Genomic DNA, 16,413 nt, shown 5'->3' with positions numbered 1-16,413 from the left:
GTTATTTTTCCTCTTCGTTGGTATTGAGCTAGACTGGGCTTCTATTATCTTGCTTTTCAAAATTTCCCAAGCTTCTTGCGTTGTTTTCCCCTGGAGGATTCTCATCCATGGAATCTTTGTGACTACCTAATTATTTGAAGCTAAATCCTACAATATACAAAAAAAATATTAGATCTACATCCTTAATATTATTCTTGGAAATATTCGATCTACATTTCTGAGTACAGTGCTCCAAATCTCCAAGAATGGTATGTCCCATATGCCATCCTCTGGGTGAAGGCTGGTTTACTCAAAGAACCTTGAGATTGCTGGCTATTTTAAATTTTTAAATAAAGTTTAACTTTACCCAATGTCCCTGGTTCTCTTAATAATTTCTGGGTAGTTTCTATTAATCTGGAACCAGAGCCTATTGGATAAACTGTCTCTCAACACCTTATGGATAACAATTTTCCTGTCCATGGGTTCTGATCAAACTACAACACCTCTTAAATTAGAAATCCTGGATATGGAAAGGCAACATTAGCTTAATTTAGCTCCTAACAGCCTTGGAATTAGAATCTGAAGCAAAGTCTGCAGCCATCCATATATTTTACCTCACCTGGGAAGAACAGTCAGGCCTAAATTAACATCTTTCCATATATATTCTTGCCCTGGGAGCTCAGGGATAGTCAAAATGGTTGATCAAAATGGATAAATACAGTATAGTACAGTATATAGAGAACTATACAGTAAGTTGTTATACTTCTGTTGGTAAACTTCTTTGGCTACCGAGATGAATTCTTCCTTATTTGTGGACAGGCAACCTGCTAAAAACTACTAAACTGAAGCACAACAGTCACAGCTAAGAGAAAGGAAGGCTGGGGAGACAGATGTATGGGAGGGAAGATGTATCTACAGATATATCTACAGGGAAGAAAAATAGGGAGAAGGACAAATGGGCTGGATAGGCATATGGCAACTAAAGCAGTGGTTCTCAACGTTTGTGTGACGGTGACCCCCGTCACACAAACGTGCCGCGCATGCGTGGCGTGGCGCGCATGCGCGGCGACGCCCCCTGAGGGGAAAAAATGGCGGATCGCCTTGTTTGGCGACCCCCGAGAAATGGTCGATCGACCCCAAATGGGGTCGCGACCCATAGGTTGAGAACCGCTGAACTAAAGGGAAGGAACAGTAGGAGTTTTTATGTTACTATTAGGTATAGTTCATTGTTTTATTTACTATAACTTCTATGGCACATCAATCAAACCAAGTTACAAGTTAGAGGAAATTGAAGCAAAACAATAATATTGTATGTAATCATAATCAAAATTTTCCACAAATCTTGCATAATTTTATATTTTTACTAGTTATTTTCTATCATCATCATCAATATCATCTTTCCCAGAAGGTGCTCTAAAATAGCCATCTCTTACAGGTGTCTTATCAGAGAAGGGGCCTAAATTACTATCAGGGACAAATTATTCCACAGGGGTTCATAGATAATGCTTATTTTTCAGTCCCCTTCCCACCAGAATTCCTAGTGATTGGGATTAGTCCAGATTGTTCAAGTAGTCCCTGGCATATGGCTGATCACTTAGTGATCATTTGAAGTTATGACAGATCCCAAAAGAGATTTATGATCTAAATTTGAAGTGCTGACGTTTACCCTCCAGTCAAGCGACCACATTTGAGGCATTTGGCAACCAGCCTGCATTTATGGCCATTTGCAGTGTTCCATGGTCACATCACCACAATTTACTATGTTTTTCTGGAAATCAGCGTTTCTAACAAAACCCACCACATAGCAAATAATGTGTTCACTTAATGATTGTGGCATTTGCTTAATGACCACTGCAAAAAAGATCATAAAATCAGGTGCGGTGATGTGTGACCTACTATATGACCATCACAACTAATGACCAAATTGTGGGCTCAAGTATGGTCATAATTCAAGGACTACCTGTATTTGGAGTGTACAGCATCAAAGATACCCAGGTTCCAAGCAATATAGAACTATATAGAAAATAACCCGCACCTTGAATTTTATCCAGAAATGAACTGATAGCCAAGTACAGCTTACATTAAATAGGGATTAAAAGGTTGTACATCAGTGGTTCTCAACCTGTGGGTTGGGACCCCATTTGGGGTCGAACGACTATTTCATGGGGGTCGCCAAACAAGGCTGTCCGCCATTTTTCCCCCTTTTCTTTGGCCACACCCTTGGCACCTGGTGATGTATAAGTGTTGGGGGTTACCACAACGTGGGGAACTGTATTATGGGGTCGCGGCATTAGAAAGGTTTAGAACCACTGTTGTACATGGTTTAATCCATTAGTAACAGGCAATCATATCCTGTACCATCTGAAATTTCTAGGTGGGCCTCATATACAATGTGCTCCAGTAGGTCAATTAAGAGGTGTCAAAAGCATGAGTGAGTGTCACAGAATCCCCATTCCAGGAAACACTCCTCTGCACAACCATTGACTGGTATTGTCCAGGTAGGAAGGAATGGAATCATCACTGAACAGAATCACAGCAATTTGGAAGGTTGATAATATTGAAAACTGAAGGATTCAATATTATGAGAGAATCATGCTCCCACCATCCAATTCTATTAGAGGGCACTCATGAGAGCAAACAATATGATTTTTATCACATGCCTAGGCTTCCAGGCCCAAAAGTATTTATATAATCCAGAATTGTTTGTAACTACCATAACACCACTTTTTAAACAACTTTCTCTAGAAAAAAGAATTTGGAGACTGGGCAACAATCATCTAATATAGCTAGGTGCAAAGATGGCCTCTTAAAGATGGGCAAATAAGTTATTCTTTTAAAATTAATACTTGACTGGGTGTTTCCCTCCCATCGCCATGAGCAAAAGCGGAGAGCAGTACAAGCAGTGGTAAAAAGAGGTAAAGCTAACGTGATAGTAATAATCTAATTATCTGCATATTGAGTTTAGAAATGAGGAATGATACATGTTGCTCTCTTTTCTCCTGTAACAACTCATCCTCTGTTCCTCCCATACTTCCCTCAGCTACTCAGTAGTAATCCATTATGCTTTTCACACTTTCCTACATTCCTCTAAGAAAACTCACGCAATTTAACTTCTCTTACAGCACACACCTCTAGCCTATCCTTTCCACTGAATTTTCATCTCAGTCCAAAGTTGGGAGTCTTCCCCGTTTTCTCACTTTGAGCAGGAGCCTTTCTTCTCCATTCCTCATCTCCCACCAAAGAAATGAAACTGTCCTTTTCATCACTGTCTCTGCCATTCCTCCAATGTTCCCTTTACCAATCCCTACACCAAGCTATAATCCTTCAATAAAAGGCTCAATGGAGTGCATTCACCTACCTATACATCTGGTACCCAGTTCATTCCCAGCCACAATTTTTCATTTCTTGTTCCTTCTATCTTTCTTTGTTCTTTGTCATCCTTCAGCACTTTATTTATTTATTAAATTTATACATCTCATTGTCAAGATGTGCTGCTTGTCATTTCTACTACTGCTCATACTGGCTTCCACTTTCTCCCATGATGGATGTCAATTAACCTCCACCCACAAATACACTTATCTTTGGACACAGCAGTCACTGCCACTGAAAGCCCAATTTCTGGCCTCTCCAATCAGTGCTACCAGCCCCCAGTTTACAAAAATGATAAAATTTACAGGGCATGTACCTGCCTTTTTCCTGTCAGCTTGACAAAACAGGTATACATGTTATTGATTATTCATTCTCTGAAGTTTTAAATACTTGTTGTTGGCCCTACTCTTACGTCTGCAGAAATTTCTAATGCTAATAGAAGCTCCTTATATATTTGGAGCAATCCAAACATTAAATATCTGTAAATATTTAACATAAAATATATTATATTGGAGAGGAAAAGAAATAAAATAGAATAAACATCCATTCCTGATATTCACAAAAGAAAGGCTTGAATGAAACAATAGGTTTTCATGAACACATCTAGAATGTCAGAGGAAAAACAGAAGAGAACATAAAACTTAAACCATGAAATATTTAATAACCCATCAAAATCTCAAATTTAATAATGTTTTAGAAATATATCTAAAAGCTACCCTGTGTATACATTGTTTTTCAAAACAGGATGTCCACATTGAGGCCATCTGTTGCCTGAGGATGTAAAGCTGTTTTTATCTTAAATTACCTCTCTAAACATACATATTCAAAAACATGTCCCATTGTAGCCAGTGATACACATATCATCAAGTCACCATATCAGTGTCTGAGATTACTGTATGCTGTAAAATTCTTGAGGTTTGTGTTGCATTGATCCTGAAAGATTTGGGCAATTTGTTTATAACTTTTAATCTATTACCAAAAACAAAGTAATTTGTTTTGTAACTTTTAACCTATAAAACAAGCTCTTTCAAATTATACTTAAAAGATGGACATTTTGGGAATCACAGGTAAGCTTTCAAAAGTAATCTGTCAAACTGGACAGATATATTACAGTAGATTAATAAATTATAAAATACTGTCATTGTTTCCATATATTGTTTCTTTTTCAAGTTGTGTTTTGTCATTAAATGAAAGCCCAGTCTATCATAATTTTGTTAATTTTAAAATATTTAGTTTTATTATTTTTTATATCTTTATTACTTTATAAGTAGCTCAAGATGGTGAACATACTGTACATAATATTCCTCCCACTTCCTCTTTTTTCCTGCAACAACAACCTTGTGAGGAAGCTTAGGCTGAAAGTAAGTGACTGGCCCAAAGTCATCCAGTTGCTTTTTCATGCGTAAGGTGCGACTACAACTCAAGAGTCTTTTTGTTTCTAGGCCAGCACCTTAACCACCACCCAAAACTGGCATGTACGCATTCAGTTAATTTGATTTTGTTAAAATCCACATGTAAAAGCAAAAATCAATGTCAGAATAAAGGAAATGTATTTTGTCAACATGTTTGCTGAAAAATCTTTATATTGGCCAATTGTTTGTGGGGTTGATGTTGGTTGTACGCATTAAATTCTTCAGGGGTTGAACTTTTCACTCTTTGAGGGACAAAAAATAGGAGAGACTTATCACAGATCTGTTATGGATGCTTATTTTGGGGGCACACAGGATGAGATCTCTAGCAGAATTTCTCTCTGTAATGAATTCCTTTTAGAGTTGCTGTAACTCTCCATTCAGTCTACACTCAAGAAGAATATCAATAATCTTTTTATTTACATTTTTGAACAATTTTAATAATGTATTATTATATGGTATTATTTTATGTTTGTGTTGTTACTTTGATTAAATGCAATTATATATAGCTATCATGCATCTTTTTTGTAGTTTGAGCTTTTAATGCTTTACTGTATGGTATCAATTTGTGTTACTACTTTGATTAAACGCAGTTAAATTTAGTTGTTCTGTATCTTTTTTTGTTATGGTTCTTGAGTTTTGGTTCTAAGGTAAAAAGGTAGACTACAAGAACCTATTCTCTACTTTCTAACACACATAGTCCTCAGTTAATGATGGGAATTGGGGCTGAAATTTCCACTGCTAATAGATGTAATCATAAAGAACAATGTCATGTGTCTACATTGCTTAGCAAGTTCAGTTCTAGCACTTCCCAGTTGTCATTATTAAATGAATTCCATGCCATTGTTAAGTGAAGATGTCATGTGGTCACCATTTGTGGCCTCTTGCCAGCTATCTCATTGCTTGTAGGGAGCCAGCAAAGAAGGTTGCACATAGGTGATCAGGACACTGTGAAGAGCAGTAGGGGTTGTAGGTACCACTCATTCAGTGCTGTTGCAAGTTTGAATACACACTGAAAAATGATCATTAAACAAACACCATCTCTATTGATATTGGTAAAAATATTCAAAGGCAGCCTTCTAAATAACACAGTAATTAGTATAATAGGTCCACATTGTGCATTAATTTATGCTTGTTTTTATATAGGTTATTGAAAAAGCTATAGGCATTGGATTCATTAATTACGTTAAGTCTATAGACCAGATTTTATAAATGATAGTATCTAGATTCATACAATGCACTTGGACAAATCCAAACAAGCTACATTATGATTTTGCACAATTTGTGAATCTAATCAGCATTACAACATATGGATAACTGCTGAAATTGTGGCAAGTAGTATTACAACAAAGGAGACAAAAACATTTCACACTACATATATATCAATAAGCAAAAGGGGATTTAGAAGTATAACTATCTTTCAAATAGATTTATTTACTTTTATATGTATTATTTTGGGAGCTCTTAGGTTCCTTTAACCATAGTAGACTGTGACCGCATGCATATCTGATACAGCAATCAAATTAAAACAATACATATAGTAAAAATCTCTTTACTGATAGCAAATATCTCACATATAGATATCCCTTTGGAGAGAAGAACAAGTTAACATATCAAGCCCCAAGTGCCAGGCGTTTACAACTTCTCGAAAACTCAAGACCCTGAGGAGACATAAAATTTCATATCCAGTACTAATCAAGTATTACATCCATGATCCCATAAGCTTCTTATTCCTAGATCTTTTATTTGTTATTGTTTAGCTTATTAGATTTATCCAGTCCATTATTACTTATCTAAGACTGTTTTTACTATTTTTAGCAGCAATTTACATAATATTATGAAACATGTGTACATATTCATGAATTATATGTAATTTATGTCGCTATTTCATAATTTATTTTATGCAAAACCTGTACTAGAAATCTCACAAGACTCAAGAAGACTAATAGCAATTGAAGAAAAGATTCCCAAATTAGGAAGAGAAATTTGGATCACTTCAAATTATATGAAAAGCCTGAACTGCTTTGGTGACCTAAACTTCTGTTAGAGTTTTATTCTGTTCAACTTTCAAGTTTTCTGTCAAATGTATGTTTATTTAAAATTTCCCAGTTTCTGACGACATAAAATCCACAAATACAACAGACTACTATATTTATTTATTTATCCAATTTATTTATCAAATTTATTGGCCACCTATATTACCACAGGATATTATTGTAATATTATTGTACTATTGTACAGTAATGTTAAGAGTAAGAAAAGTTGGCATTTCAAATAGTTCCTTTTGCCCAATTTCTTAAAAGCATCTTTCCACGTTGGGATAATTGTACATTGTGTCACCATGAAAACATCAAAGTGAGCAGTTTTAGATATCTTTTGTCCATAAGCAAACTTTAATTTAATTAGATATTATTTTTCATGAGTAATACTACACTCTTACAACCTGTGACCTGAATTGTTCCTGCTCCTAAGTTATTTTGGTCACCCTTTTTGGCATTTTCTCCAGTTCTATAATATTATTTTTGAGGTTCAGTGAACTGTATATAGTATTCCAAGAACAGCTGCATAATAAATTTGTACACAGGCACTACAATACAAGCAGCCTTTTTTTTTACCCTTTTCTCAACAAGCCAAATATGAATGTACTGTTGAACAGCAGTTATAATTTTTAATCAAACTAAGTGCCAGAACCTCATTACTCCTTTCCTGGCCAGTCATTGACAAATCAGATCCTATCTGTATATATTTAAATTGGGGAAAAGTGTGTGTGCTTAAAATACACATCCCTTAAATTTTGAAAGATCTTTTTGAGACTAGTTGAACTATTTTTCACTTTTAGCTATTTTAAGTAATGTGTAATATTGCCAGAAAACCCAGAAAAATCATTCATTCATAATTTGAAAAGGACTGCTCTCAAAACAGTTCCTTGGAGAGATACGCGGAAGGGGGCTAGTTTTTGTCCACTGGCAAAACCTTCCATTATTACTATTCTTTGCTTTCTGTTATTTATTGGCCACTCATCTTACCACAGGGTAACTCTGGACAGCTCATATTATTGTAATATTGTATTATTATACAGTAATGTTAGCAGTAAGAAAAGAAGAGGGAATCAAGCTATTCTCCAAAAAATCTGAAGGCAGGACAAGAAGCAGTGGAAGGAAACTATTCAAAGAGAGAAGCAACCTAGAACTAAGGAGAAATTTCCTGACAGCTAGAACAATTAATCAGTGGAACAACCTGCTTCCAGAAGTTGTGAATGCTGCAACACTGGAAGTTTTTAAGAAGAGGCTGGACAATCATTTGTCTGAAATGGTACAGGGTTTCCTGTCTGAGAAGAGGTTGGACTAGAACAGGGCTTTTCAACTGGTGGTACCCGTACTACCAGTGGTACTTTAGCACCTGGCAGGTGGCACGCGACCCCCTAGCCAAGTGTAGCGGGGGAGGGAACCAGCTAAAGTGGCACTGCACAGACCTGGAGATCAGCTGGAGCTGCAGAGCTTGGCATAAGCCCCAGGATTGGAACACATGGTAATTGGAGCTTCCGACGCACCCAGAAGAGAAATGGAGGAGGGCGGAGAGAAGTATAAAAGGGGCAGGTTTTAGCGGGAGAGGGAGAGCAAGAAGAGAAAAGCCTTTTCTAACCAAAGCAGTGAGGAGAGACAGAGCGAGTGGCCTGTTTTCGGAGAAAGGGTGAGTGAGCGAGCAGCCTGTTTAGCAAGCGGTGTGTTTTCGGGGAAAGGACACATGAGCGAGTGGCCTATTTACCAAGTGGTGCATTAGGCGAAGGGTGAATGAGCAAGCAGTGTGTTTTGGGGGAAAAGGCACCTGAGTGGTGTGTTTAGTGAGCAACGTGTTTTTGGGGAAAGGGCGCATGAGCAAACGGTCTGTTTAGAAAGCGACCTGTTTTTGGGGGAAGGGCAAGCGAGTGAGCGTCCTGTTTTTGGGGGTAGGATGAGTGAGTGAGCTGGGCAGGAGCCCCAGGATCGGCGTGCGCTTCTGCAGGGCTATGGGGGCTCAGCAGGAGCCTAGAATCGGTGTGCGCAGCTACAGCTGATCAGCGCTTCTGCTGAGCCCTCCAGAAGCACCAATCATCTGGAGCCTTGCACTGATCCTGGCACTTCTGCTGAGCCACCTAGAAGTGCCAATCAACTGGCTCAGGATCAGGATCAGGATCAGGATCAGGATCGGAAGGAAGGAAGGAAGGAAGGAAGGAAGGAAGGAAGGAAGGAAGGAAGGAAGGAAATGGGAATGAGAAGGAGGGAGGCAGAGAGACAGGGTAAAAGGAAGGAAACCCCTCCCCCCATGGTAACCACAATACTAATGCAGCCCTCAATGAAATTGAGTTTGACACCCCTGATATAAAAGGTTGTTAAGTGAATCTGGTTTCCCCATTGACTTTGCTTGTCAAAAGGTTGCAAAAGGGGATCACATGACCTTGAGACACTGCAGCCATTATAAATATGAATCAATTGCCAATTTACATCCGAATGTAAATCACATGACTCTGGGAATGCTGAAAGTCATAAGTGTGAAAAATGGTCATAAGTCACTTTTTTCAGTGCCGTTGTAACTTCGAACAGTCACTAAGCAACTGTTGTAAGTCGAGGACTACCTGTACTTTATCACTTTTTTCCTTTTTTTTTTTTGGGTCATAAAGTTTTTGACCCCTTGCTAGGCGACTGGTGGTACTTGGATATTGCCATATCCTAAAAGTGATACAATGGGTGAAAAGGTTGAAAAGCCCTAGACTAGAACACCTCCAAGGTCCCTTCCAACTATTATTGTTATTGTTATTATTATTAGTTGGATTTCAAATGGTTCTTTGCACAATTTCTTAAAAGCATCTTTCCATGTAGGAATAATTATCAGGTATCAACCTGCATGTGTTTTATTTGTTTATTACACACAATGCCATCAGCACTATTTATTTGTAGTGTGATATCTTTTTTTTGATGTAAAAATAATTAAAAATGTATAATCTTTTACTTCAAGCTTAAATCTTGCTGTTTTTGAGAAGAAAATAAACAGTTATAATACAAATTGAAAACAATAAAAACATACAAGGGACATAAACCTGATTCAATATTGCACCATATAGCTTAAATTCTATTTATTAATTATATTTTCTAGACACTGAAATAACACACCTGTTAACCTCTCATGAAGGAATAGATTCCAGAATTTGAAAATTCTAATTAGATATGTTTACTACTACTTTTTCTTTTAGCTGGTCATTGTGCGATTTTCGTTAGAAAAACATCCCTGACTAGCTTCTGTTAATCCTTATCCAAGAGTCAATATTATTTATCTAAAGATGGAAAATAGGAGTTGTAACCTACAACCCACATTTGGTCCTTGACATAAAAATAATCCAACTATTTAATTTCGGTAGCCATGCATCTCAACAAGTGACTCTGAGCGTCCTACATCACAGATATGTATCCCACCTGCTTTGATTTTCTGTTTTACTCTTGTTTTTGTTTTATAACATTGAAGACAACTGTAAAATCAGTGTCTAATTTAGCAGAAATGGTGAAAATCTCCACCTACTTGAAGGACCATTCACAAGAAAGATACATTATGGTTTGGAGAAGATGGATTGATTATATTCAAAAGAAATATGAAACTGAAAAGTATTATGTTGCTTTTGAGTAGATTTTAGATAATTATTAATAGTTTTAATTATATTATTATTTTTGTTTTAATTTGTTAATATTTGTTTTGAGAAGAAGTTAAAGTGTGTTATGGTTTTGATTGATAGTATAGTTGGTTTATGTTAGTTAGATTATGTTTGTTTATTTGTTACCCTGTAATCAGCTCTGGGAAGTGGGGGAGGGGGGGAAGGGGTGAGAGGTGGGGGGTTTATATTGTAATAAATTTGTAAAACTTTTAATAAAAAGAAAAGAGAAAAAAAAGCAAGAAGCTCAGGTGAATTTAGAAGATATTACCACCCAACCTCTACCTATGGCTCCTAATCCTCCCCTAGAGATTTATTTAATGCATTAGATGCATTACTGTACTCAAGAATAATTGTTAAGGATTACAAAAGGGGAACAAGTCTGCACAATTGTGTTTGCAAGATCAAGTTTTTTTAAAGCAACATTTATAGATTGGAAAATTATAAATAATCATCAAATAAGTAAATAAATGGAGGATTACCCTTAAAGTCATCTGCCTAGATCCCTATTGATTCCCTATTGATAAATCTGCAAAACTACAGAATTATTTTTCTTATCAATCCTTTTTGTCTTCTTAGTAAGGATGGCATAAATCCCTCAGGTGGAATGGAATATGTCATCCAACTTTTTCAGGACAAATTGACCTATTTGATTTTATTTTGGAATAAGAAATAGAGTTAATAAATACATATAAAAGTGAAGACCAAAAACTAGCATACAATGCTCATCCATCCATCCATCCATCCATCCATCTAGAATTTCCCCCCCAAAATAATTAATTGTGAATTTGGAGGGGAAGGAATGTCATCTTACATTTACTAACAGAGGGCAATGTCGGAAACAAGGCAGTAGCTTGTGATATAAATGGCTACCTGCTAAAAAGCATGGATATTTTTGAAAATGAACTGGAAGATCAGCTGTTCCTTGACACAGATATTTGCCTGGTGAATCAAACCCTTTTTTGTTATACTTTTGTTTTTGTTATTGTTTTTGTTATTGTCTCTATTTTCTTTCCCTTACCTTAAAAAAAATTACCTCTTTATCTTAAAATAATTACCTCTTTTTCGTACCTCATATTCATCTGGCTTTACTTCTAATTTTCTTTTTTCTTTCACATTCTATATGAAAATCTAAAGAGGCAATAATGAGCAATTTATTTGTATATATCCCAATGGAAACATAGACATTTCAAGATATTACTTTCAAGTAAAGAGTCTTATGACATCTTATACTTGTATTACAGCATAAACCTTCATGGATTACAGTCCACCTCACCAGACGCTTGTTATAATAAAGTTATCAAATATTAAAGAAATAAGAATCTTTAAAATAAAACTAGTTTACATATTAACCATTAACATTACATTTGTTTACTGCATTTTGTTGCAGCAAAATTTGTATCAGTATAGATTAGTTTATATTCAGCGATTATATTAATTCTAATTTTCCCTCTGAGAAGCAAGTAAACCATTTTAGAAAAATTCTTACATTCACCTAGTAGAGAAAAAATCCTACTGAAGTTATTATAAGCTGTCAATAATCACATATGGGATTGTATTGATATTTTATAATAATTAGGTTATTGTTAATTTAATCCTGCTTTAAAATCTTATGGTCTCCTGGTTTCTAGCATGGTACCTTAAATATTATACCAAACTGGGCCTTACATACAGGTAGGCCTCAACTTACAACCATTCATTTAGCAATCCTTTAAAATTACAACAGCACTGAAAAAAATGGCTTACAACTGGTCCTTACACTTACAATAGTCATAGCATCCCCATGGCCATGTAATTAAAATCTGAACACTTGGCAATTGGCATATATTTACAATGGGCGCAGTATCCTGGGGTTATGTGACCTGTATTTGAAACCTTCCCAACAGCTTCAGCAAGCAAAGCCAATTGGGGAACCGGATACACTTAACAACTGCATGATTCATTTAACAACTACAGTGATTCATTTACCAACCATGGCCCAAAAAGTTGTAAAATTGCTTAAGACTCACTTAACAACTGCCTTGCTTACCATAGCAATGGAAACTCTGGTCCCAAATATGGTTGTAAGTCAAGGACTAATTGTAATAATAAAACAATTCCAGACAAATAACAAAAATACTACTCTGTCCTATTTTAGTTGGACAAATCCAACTAGGATATAACGGTATATTTATACTGAACTGTGGCACTTCTAAATAAAAAGATGTCAGCAAATCCGGGAAGACCAGAATCCACTAAATTACGGACTGATTTCTTGATGTCTTTTCTAGATGAACTAGTGAATTACTACTGAAATAGATGAATAAAGATAGAAACATCAAGCACAAAAAGGAAATTTTCCTAACAAAGAATCAGTATGATTTTTTGTATACACACAGGTAGCCCTCAACTTACAACCACAATTGGGACCAGAATGTCTGTTATAAAGTGCAGTTGTTAAGTGAGCCATAGCCAATTTTGCTGCAGTGAGTGGTTAAGTAAATCACTGTAGTTAAGTGAATCATGACATTATTAAATGAATTGGGTTTCCTCCATTGACTTTGCTCTTCAGAAGTCCCGGGGAAAATTAGAATGGCGTCACATGATTCCTGGATGATGCAATTGTTGTAAATACATGTCAAGTTTCCAACATCCAAATTTTGATCACATGACCATGGCAACATTGTGACCATTGTAAGCGCAAGGACTGGTTGTAAAAAGCCATCCTTTTAAGGACCATTGCAAGGTTGAACAGTTGTTAAACAAATGGATTTAAGTTGTGGGCAAATATAAGTCCTTTTACAATTCACACCTTTCAAAATTCTTTTATTATACATTTATTTACTGAAAAAAACTACAAATTGGCTGGTTTCATACATCCTAATGGATCAATGTTTCCAAACCATTATGGCCAGATGCAAATACACACAAAGCCATGGCTCATATAATTCCACTTGAACACTGGAGTTGGGTGGCCAATAAATTTAAATAAATGATTTATTGAATAAATCACAATTAATGGGATTCACATGATATTCTTAAGACACTAACCATGGTTTATAAACCATAATCTCTGTAGTTACCCAATATATGCTAAAAACCAAACAAATTACATTTTGGCTTAGCACAACACATGAATTGGAATACAGAAATAAGCAATGAGGTGACTGAGTTTGCAGACAACATTAGCTTATTAAGAATAATTAAACAAAAAGAATTAGTGAAAGAATAAATATTAAAATGCCAAGCATGGTTTAGAATAAACAAACATAAAATGAGCATATTAGAGTAAAATTCTGACTTCACATACATACTGAAGTAAGAATAACTGACCACGAAAGGGATCTTGAGTTATGGCAGATAGATAAAAAAAATGTTGCTTCACTTGTGCTCCTGCTGTGAAATAGATACAATACAAGTGCTTGGAGGTAATTGTGAATTAAAACTGAATCTGTCAATATTATGCTTTTCTACAAATCTATGATACATCCACACTTAGAATATATCTACAAGTTTGCTAGAAGTAGCACAAAAAGGATACCATATAACTGGAGAAGTTGCAAGTCCAAGAAACTGGAACAACTGGAACAACTATCCTGTGACAATTTGACAATTAGGTAGATAGATAGATAGATAGATAGATAGATAGATAGATAGATAGATAGATAGATAGATAGATAATAGATAACCTTTATTGTCATTTTTTACTGTGGGCACATTGGCACACATTAAAAATGAAATTTTGTTGCTTGCTCTCAAAAGTGTACACAATCCTTATTCAAGAACCGATTCCACTGGATATATGGGAGGTAATTTGGGTTAGAAATGTAAAATTTACCCAGGCCCAAAATTTAAGAGAAATTTTTTATAAAATGTTTTATAGATGGCATCTGGATCCTAAAAAGTTGTCTTGTATGTATCCTAATTTACAGCCCAATTGTCGGAGATGTGGTAGTTTGGATGCTACTTATTTTCATATTTGGTGGACTTGCAGAAATATAAAAGCTTTTTGGATTAAGATTTGGTGGAACATTCAAAAGATTTTTAGGAGAAAGATAACGTTTACTCCACAATTATTTTTATTGGGTGTTATTGTAGATTGTGATGTTAAAGAAACTAATTTGATCTTGAATTTGATAACAGCTGCAAGGTTATTGGTAGGGCAATATTGGAAGAAGGATTATTTGCCTACTATAGAAGAACGGACGCTTAAAGTCTCAAATTTAGCAGAAATGGCTAAGATTTCTGTTTATTTGAAGGATCATTCACAAGAAAGATACATTTTGGTTTGGAGAAGATGGATAGATTATATTCAGAATAAATATGGGACTAAAAAGTTCCAACTACTTTATGAGTAAATTTTAGAGTATTATTATTATTAATAGTTTACTATAGTGGAATTTTTATTAGTTTTATTATTATTTTTAGTATTAATATTGTTTAACAATTTGGATACTGTATTGTTCAAGAATTAGGATATTAACTTGTTTATATTATGTTTATTTTTAATTTGTTTATTTTTATGTTAAAGGGGAGTTAAAGAGCATTATGGACTTGGTTATTTACATAGTTGGTTAATGTTAGTTAGAGTATGATTATTATATTTGTTACCCTGTACTCAGCTCTGGGAAGTGGGGGAGGGAGAGGGGGGGTTAGGGTGGGTGGGTTTTGGGGTGTATATTGTAACTTTTATAAAACTTTTCAATAAAAAAGTGTACACAATCCTATAAATATTTTCTCTTCACAATCCAAATTTTAAAGTTGAAAGCCCTAATAGCTAGACACTGTAAACTTGATCAACAGTCTATCTTGATACAAAGCTGTCTGCACATTAACAGTAGCAGGAGATGCCCTCTTGAAAATGCCTTCACTTTCAAGGTCCATTTCTTGTTCACATAAAGGAAAGCCTTCTCTGTGCAGCTGTCAAGTTGTAGAATGTAACTCTTTTTCAGTTTGTTTTTTTAATTTCAGAAAAAGCATCTGGATCATTTTCTTCAGTCAGAGCTATATTGTAAAACTAAGTAACAAAGTCAAAGATGATTTAGTGAAGCTGAATGTGGAAGATTCAGCAAAGAAAACAGGAAATGTTTCATGGAGATCTTAATTAAAATATGAAATTTTGTGTTTAAATGAGGCATGGGCAAACAACTTTAAACAAAGTTCAGAGAAATTCATGGAGGACAAAGACTCCCAGTTGCAGGAGAAAAGGCGAGTGAATATACATGCTATTAGCCTTCTGCACCGCACGCCCGTTTCCCCAAACAACTAATTTTAAGAGTTTACTGTTCTTAAGAATGAATGACTAGAATCTAGATCTAACATATTTAAGATCCCCAAACTCTGTTTCGCCAAATAGCCCTTTAACTGAACATCCGACTTTTTAATGAATTCCTGCACAAGTCTTAAGCACAGGAAATGCATAAGCCTAGCCACTCAGAGAGTAAGGTCAGTTTTAAATCACGTTATTTAAAATTCATTTAGTTTACTTGTTCAGTTCTTTAAAAAAAATACATAAAATACCGAGCACATAAAATTACATTTAAGAATGCAGAGTACCTCCGTTTCTTCCCATCAAAGATATGGAATGAACCAATTTTGATACCATAAAATGGCAATGAAAGAAACCCAACCACCAAGCAAATGTGTAGAGGAAAATACCTCGGGAGTTACTTTGCAATCCTGTGTAGATCATCCCCTCGGAGGCTCAACAGGATTTATTTTTAAATAATTGTATCTAGGACTATAGCCTCAAAGAAGCAGATTTAGTAAGGGAAATCCTCCTCTGGAGGAATGATCTGGAACCATGGCTTAAATCGGGAGTCTTGAATTCCCCACGCCCCAAAACTAGGAGGAAAAAAAAATCTTTTTTTTAAAAAAGCCTGCAAAATAACTTTCGCATTAGCGAACTGCAACTTCCTCGCGCCCTCAGTGGGCGTTTCCCAAGGAAAAGAAAATTCAAACCCCCGTATCTCCCAGCGGGCCTTTCCCCCCCTTTCATTC

General features: G+C 35.6%; 1 long non-coding RNA gene across 1 annotated transcript; it reads right to left on the bottom strand.

The window, feature by feature from the left end:
• On the bottom strand, positions 1–16,382 carry LOC120299126. The gene is made up of 3 exons (XR_005554346.1): positions 16,072–16,382; positions 11,493–11,565; positions 1–147 (listed from the first exon to the last, which is right to left on the bottom strand). It is a non-coding gene; the product is annotated as an uncharacterized LOC120299126 (long non-coding RNA).
• Positions 16,383–16,413: the final 31 nt, after the last annotated feature.

Source organism: Crotalus tigris, unplaced genomic scaffold (genome assembly GCF_016545835.1).
Source record: "Crotalus tigris isolate CLP2741 ecotype Arizona unplaced genomic scaffold, ASM1654583v1 scf7180000024280.1573445, whole genome shotgun sequence".
Lineage (NCBI taxonomy): Eukaryota > Metazoa > Chordata > Lepidosauria > Squamata > Viperidae > Crotalus > Crotalus tigris.
This window is presented reverse-complemented; position numbering and strand designations above follow the sequence as displayed.